The 6,110-nt window shown below is 45.1% G+C and overlaps 1 long non-coding RNA gene across 1 annotated transcript; it reads right to left on the bottom strand.

Moving 5' to 3' along the window:
• Positions 1-4,819: 4,819 nt before the first annotated feature.
• On the bottom strand, positions 4,820-5,835 carry LOC127304641 (uncharacterized). Its single transcript, XR_007853471.1, has 2 exons — positions 5,699-5,835; positions 4,820-5,034 (listed from the first exon to the last, which is right to left on the bottom strand). It is a non-coding gene; the product is annotated as an uncharacterized lncRNA (long non-coding RNA).
• Positions 5,836-6,110: the final 275 nt, after the last annotated feature.

Below are 6,110 nucleotides of genomic sequence, written 5' to 3'. Positions count from 1 at the left end.
GCACGGCCATCGACTCAAGGGATACGACTGCTACGAGCAGAAGCCTAATGGAGCAGTCATCAAGTTATGCAGCAAGGCTCTACTGAAGGAGTCCCTCAGTGGAATGGTTGGTGGTTCCATTAGCAAGACTTCAAGCTCGGCAGCACCAGCAGAAGCATCAGTTCGGGCGTCCGAGACGGCCCTTTTTCTCATTTAAGCTGCTGGCATTTGCCGGCAAGTTTGAGGATCGCAGCCCTGGCCCACAGCAATAACAGCATAAGCGTGCAGATCAGGCCAGGATCATGAGAACAACCGACGATCGTCCAGTTGGACTAGACCGCATTCTCACCAGAGATTGTGTCATTGGACTGAAGAAGCTCGGGGGGCAGCTCACATTGAAAGTTCTCTGCTTTTGAAAGCCGATTTGGTTGGAATCGGCTGATGCTGCACTGCAATTGGGAAGCCGATGGTGGCCCATTCGGTGGATGCACTTCTTGTCCTCGCCTTGACTGAGGCTTGGGGGGCGGCTGGCCTTGGAAATTCCTCATTCTGAAGAGCCGATGGTGTTGAAATCGGCTGTCTCTGCATCGTAACCATGTTGAAAGGTGGCGAGCTCTTGCAGAGGAAAACCACCAGGTTGACAGGAGGAGTTTGAAGAAGGAGCCATCATTGTTGATCAGGCTCTAGACCAGTTTGTCGCTGCAAGGAAACAGGGCATCACAGGGGAAGCTGTGAACAAATAGCACCTGTTTACAAGAGTGTCAGCTTCAACATCAAGGTTGGCAGCAACGGGCCAAGAAGCTTTCCTGGGAGCATTAACCCAGGAGTTTTGCTATCAGGACGAACATCATGATCGGATGATTTTAAAGTCTAAAGATCTAAGGGTCTCAAGGCTGCGCGTTGGACCCGTTCGATTGGAAGTTTGGGTCTGAATTTCATAGATTGCAAGTTAACATCTGAGAAGGCGATTGGATCGTTCTGTCTTGCAATTTGTTATAAAAGCTGATGCATTACCATCGGCTCATCTAGTGTCAACAAAGGGGAGAATCGGCTAGTCTAATATGGAAGAAATCGACAAAGTCAAATTGGAAAAATTTCTTCATTGATAACCAGATTTTTTACATAGAAGGAGCCGATTGCTCTCAAAAGGAAATTGCTAGGGGATACATTGCCCCGTCTACTACTCCTAGCCCTACACTATCTAGGGGCCGCTGCTGCCCTCGTCGTCATCGCCGCTGTCGGCGCTACTCCCGGCTGGCTCGTCATCGCTGCTGTAGCGGCCGCCGGCAGGACCTTCATCGTCCTCGTCTTCTTCGTTAGCGTCGTCGTCATCGCTGTCGAAGTCGCTGAGATTCCCGGGCCAGGGGCAGTGGCGCTTGGCCGGCGGCTCGTCGGAGGAGCTATCGTCCTCCTCCTCCTCCACCTCCTCGGAGGAGGTCACTCCCTCCCAGGGAAGGTCGTCGTCGTCGCTCTCCGCTGCCCCATTGACGAGGCTGCGGAGGACGCTCTCCCCATCGGTCAGGGATTGGTCGTCCTCTGACCAGATAGAGAAGTCGTGGCTCGGTTCATCCCCGGCCACGATGGCGCGGCGGATGTTGGCCGCATGGGCTTCTTCCGGGTTCCACTCCGGCGTCGGCTCGCGGAAGGGGGAGGACTGCGTGGAAAGACCCGATGAGGAGGAGGAAGAAGACATATTGGCCGAGGAGGGCTTTTGGAAGTGCTAGTGCGAGGAGGATGAAGAAGGGAACTACAGGAAGTGGCCAAATAAAAAGGGGATATAACGATTTAATGCCTAAGCAGTTCCCAAGGACGTGGTGCCAGAACCGTCAAGTCGTGCAGGGAAGTTGAGAAGGCAAGACGTCATCATGAAGAAAACTGCAACGGTTCTGCCATGACATGACCCTTCGAAGGAGACAGATGGTTTTGCAATTATCATTATCAAAACCAGGGGGGCATGTGTTACCACCCGATTTTGGCCAAATCAGGAGATGGGCCGTAAGTGAAGATGGGCTTGAAGGACGTACACGTGGAGCATCTTCGAAGCGGCCTTGCGCAAGGAGTTCGGGCTTAACTGCCCATGTATCTATAACATATTAGATCGCATTGTGATTTAGAATTAAGAGATAGAGTCTGGCCCGTGCACGGTTAGGTGCACGCCTCAATTAGAAAGTCCCTTGGACTATAAATATGTATCTAGGGTTATCGGAAAAGGAGGACAATCATCGTTCAACCAACACAAATCAGGCGCATCGCCACCCCTTTCTTCGAGGGTTTCTCCCGGGTAAGCACCATGCTGCCTAGATCGCATCTAGCGATCTAGGCAGTATACGTTTATTCGTTAACCTTGTACTGCTCGTGCTGAAGCCTTGTTGATGGCGAGCAGTACTATTTATCCTTAGGTGTTTAGGGGCTAGCATTGATGCTTTCACGTGCACATCTGCGTGGCGATGCCGTCCCTCGACACCTAGCTGCCCTTACGTCTATCCAGACGTAAGGGCAGCATCTTGCTTGTTCGTTACTTAGTAGATCCGATCCGTTATAGTTGCTCCTTGCTCCGCAAGGATTAGTTTAATATCTGCATAGTTAGGCCTTACGCTGGGGTCGGAGGATCCGGTAGTGCGCTAGATGTTGTTCACCGTCCCTGCGAGGGATGTTCCGGGAATCGACGTTATGTTGGTTTTTAGGCCTCTCGTAGGGGTGGTTTGCATCGTCTTCCGTAGCTGCTAGGCCCGATCACACGTAGGACGTTCCGGTTATGCGGTGAAAACCCTAAACTGTCGTGGATCGTTTTAGCTTTGTCCTGGTCAAGCAGGATCCCCATGCCATTGTAAATCCAACGTGAAACATGGGGCGATCGGCTCCTTGAGCCGATCCACAGGGAAACCTGAGAGCCGATAGGGCTCGTATTTAATGTTTACGTGTCTACCATGCAGGAACAATCGAAGCACTAACACCTTCCTGATCGGGTCTAGGTCAGGTGGCACGCCCTAGCAACCGCCAGGACGTGGCCAGAAGATTTGCGGGACGACGCGAGGTGCCAGGGATCCACTAAGCGGCCCTGGGAGCTTCCCGGCTCTTCGTGTTGCTCAGCCATTGCCCGTCGGTGGGTTTTGGAGGGTAACAGATGCCATGCCATGCCACAGCATGGCATGCTCTGGTGCAAAGTGTGATGATTTCGTGTACCTCATCTTTTCCATTCTGCTTGGCAAGGTGTAGAGGGTCAAGGGGAGTACAGAGGATGACCTAGGCTTGATGGTTGAAGCAAAAAACCAGTGGACATTGCAAAGTGTGGAGTTGGCAGGGTGGTGCTCACCAAGTGTTCGATGAAATGCCCGCAAGAACTTTATTTTCGAAATTTTGAATGAATTTTGGTGGGTTTGAATTATATATTATTTGAAGTGGAATGGTGGTGGTGGTGGTCAAATTTAAAGGGTTTGGCAAAAAACCAAAATGCACATGATCTTCATATTGATTCAAAGACCTTACTTGTTAAACCTCTACTGGTCAACCTAGTCAACTCTAGCCAGGGTGGTCAACATGAAAGTTAATCACCTTGACATGGTCTTGGATGACATAGCTTTGGTTAACCAAGTTTAGATTAAGAAATGATTTAACCAGAGGGGTAAAGAGGGGATCATGTTAAAAAGCACACATTTGACCATCATCACATGTGAGATGGTTTTGAGTTAAGTTTTGATTTGATTCTGGTTTCTTTGATGCATTTGGGTTTGTTTGAGTTATATAAGTACTTTAGAAACCAAAGATCAAGCCTTGGTGGCCTTTGGTGAGGATTTTCATAAATGGGCATATATGTATGTGAGGGTTTTAGACCCAAATTAGTATTTCTTTTATTCTTCTTCAAAAGAGGTGTTATGATCATGTATTAGGGTTTGATGGCAAGTGATCAACATATCAACACTCATCATGGCAATTGCACAAAAGAAAATCACTCATATGCATGAAACTATATGTGACATTCTAGGCATATAAAAAGTTTTTGTTTGTTGCAAAATTTGAGTAATTGAAACTCTCTCTTGATTTCATTATTGTTGAAACTTGGGATGTTAGAAAAATCCAATATATCATCTAGTCTGCGCAATTGGAGATTCAAGTCGTCAAGAGGGTGAAACTTTAGAGGCTTTCGATGATCTAGGAAATCCATACATCGATCCCGCTGATCTTACGCGAGGATTGGGAACAAACTATATCGGGACTGATCCTTGATAAGTCTCAAACGTATCTATAATTTCTTATGTTCCATGCTACTTTTATGATAACTAGATTTAGATGTGCGCCTTGGCGAACGATCCTGTGAAATTCGTTCTGATTTACATTTTATATATCAACGCTAAAAATTACCCAAAAAATAATAATATATTTTAGGTTTCATAAAAAAAGTTAGTAGGATGAAATTAGAAAAAAATCAGACGAAATCATGAACATAGTTGAGAAAGCTTATGGACAGTATGTAGCTTATGATGATTGTATGTGTCGCCACAAAGATCAACATATGTCAGTTTTACACATGCAAATCCCTGTTTCGGGGTGCACCTTGGATCCCATAAAATTTGCACCAATTTACATTTTATCTACCGACGGATAAAAATCAGTTGGGAAAATGATAACACAGTTTTTAGGTTTTACAAAACAAAGCCAATAAGTTGAAATTAGGATAAAAGACAAGCAATCACGAATGAAGTAGCAAACACTTCTATTCAATCAGGAAAATAGATGAACATTTTAGGTCTTGCCTTGGAGCCCCAGCAAACAGTTTGTAAAACACTATATATAGCAATCTATAGAAATCGATAGTAATAAAACATCAAATGAGAAAATAAACTATCTTGATAGGTGAAACAATATGTAAATCAGCAATAATATGACATGTGTTACTACATGGTGCTGGCTGTATAATCAAGAACCTATAAACTGCTTGCTCTTCCACGGAAAAATCTTGATGTTCTCAACCATAAATGCACAACCTTTGGCATATATATGTTAACATAGAAACATAGTAGTAATAGTTCAATTTCCAAATAACTATTGGTCAGCCACCTGCACAAAATGTATGGAAATTTTTATGGCACCTTCGATGGAGAAAAAATGTTGCCACTCTCTAAATATTTGATTCTTAGCCTCTGTTCCACAACGTTTCGTGCTCAAGATTTTATATATTTTACGCCCTAGATTAATTCCTCATATTAAAATTAAAAGAACATCATAACTAATTTCCTATTAATGATAAGGCATAGAACATACACACATCTGAAATCTCTCTCTCTCTCTCTCTGGCATAGTATTTTTCTCTCTGTGTGCGCGCATCAGAGATAGTTCCAGTTCTAGCCGATGCTTTTATCATATGAAAAAATAAATAAAAGCATTCATCAATATAAGCACATTGAACTCGGTTATCTATTGCGCAACAATTTAGGTAGCTTCAGAAATTACATTACAATGAATTTTGGTATTATTACATCATAAGCAAGTGAAGGTGAGTTTCTACTGAAGTTCTAACCAAATTAACTCAAGTATAATATTTATAAGCCTGTGAAGGTGTGTTGCACGTGCACACTTGTTGTATAATTAGATCTGAATGCTAAACTTAGATTTGCATGGATCAAGAATAGAGGCAGGGACAGAAGTAGAGCAGATAAAGATAATTGACTTGGTACGATTTTATGAATAGAAATAACATGTTCAACAATAAGAATGTCCCTACCAGCTGTTAGAAGTTCAGTTGGCCATATCAGCCACACCATCAGGCATCAGGCTCCCCAATGTTAGAGTCGGCATCAACCATTTCCTAGACTGCCGAGGGACAAAATCTTGGATGCACAACTTGAGATTGTAGAGAGAGGGGTGCACTACAAGAAAAGTTCTGATAGACAACGTCCCAAAATCGTCAACTAAGGGGCATTTTTCGTCGCCTATGGGCCTAACCCGACGATATGGGTTCTGTTGTCGAAACTGCGTCAGGCAAAGTCCAACGACGATTTTTTCGGTCCGTCGCGCTTGGGCACCCTTCCGCCACGGAAAATCGGACCGTTGCGGAAGTGTTTCCGGGAGCCCGTTGACTGCTGACGTCATGCAAACTGACACGTGGCAGACGCCGTTAACTGGCAGTTAACGGC

The sequence above is a fragment of the Lolium perenne genome, chromosome 5 (genome assembly GCF_019359855.2).
Source record: "Lolium perenne isolate Kyuss_39 chromosome 5, Kyuss_2.0, whole genome shotgun sequence".
In the NCBI taxonomy this organism is placed as follows: domain Eukaryota; kingdom Viridiplantae; phylum Streptophyta; class Magnoliopsida; order Poales; family Poaceae; genus Lolium; species Lolium perenne.
This window is presented reverse-complemented; position numbering and strand designations above follow the sequence as displayed.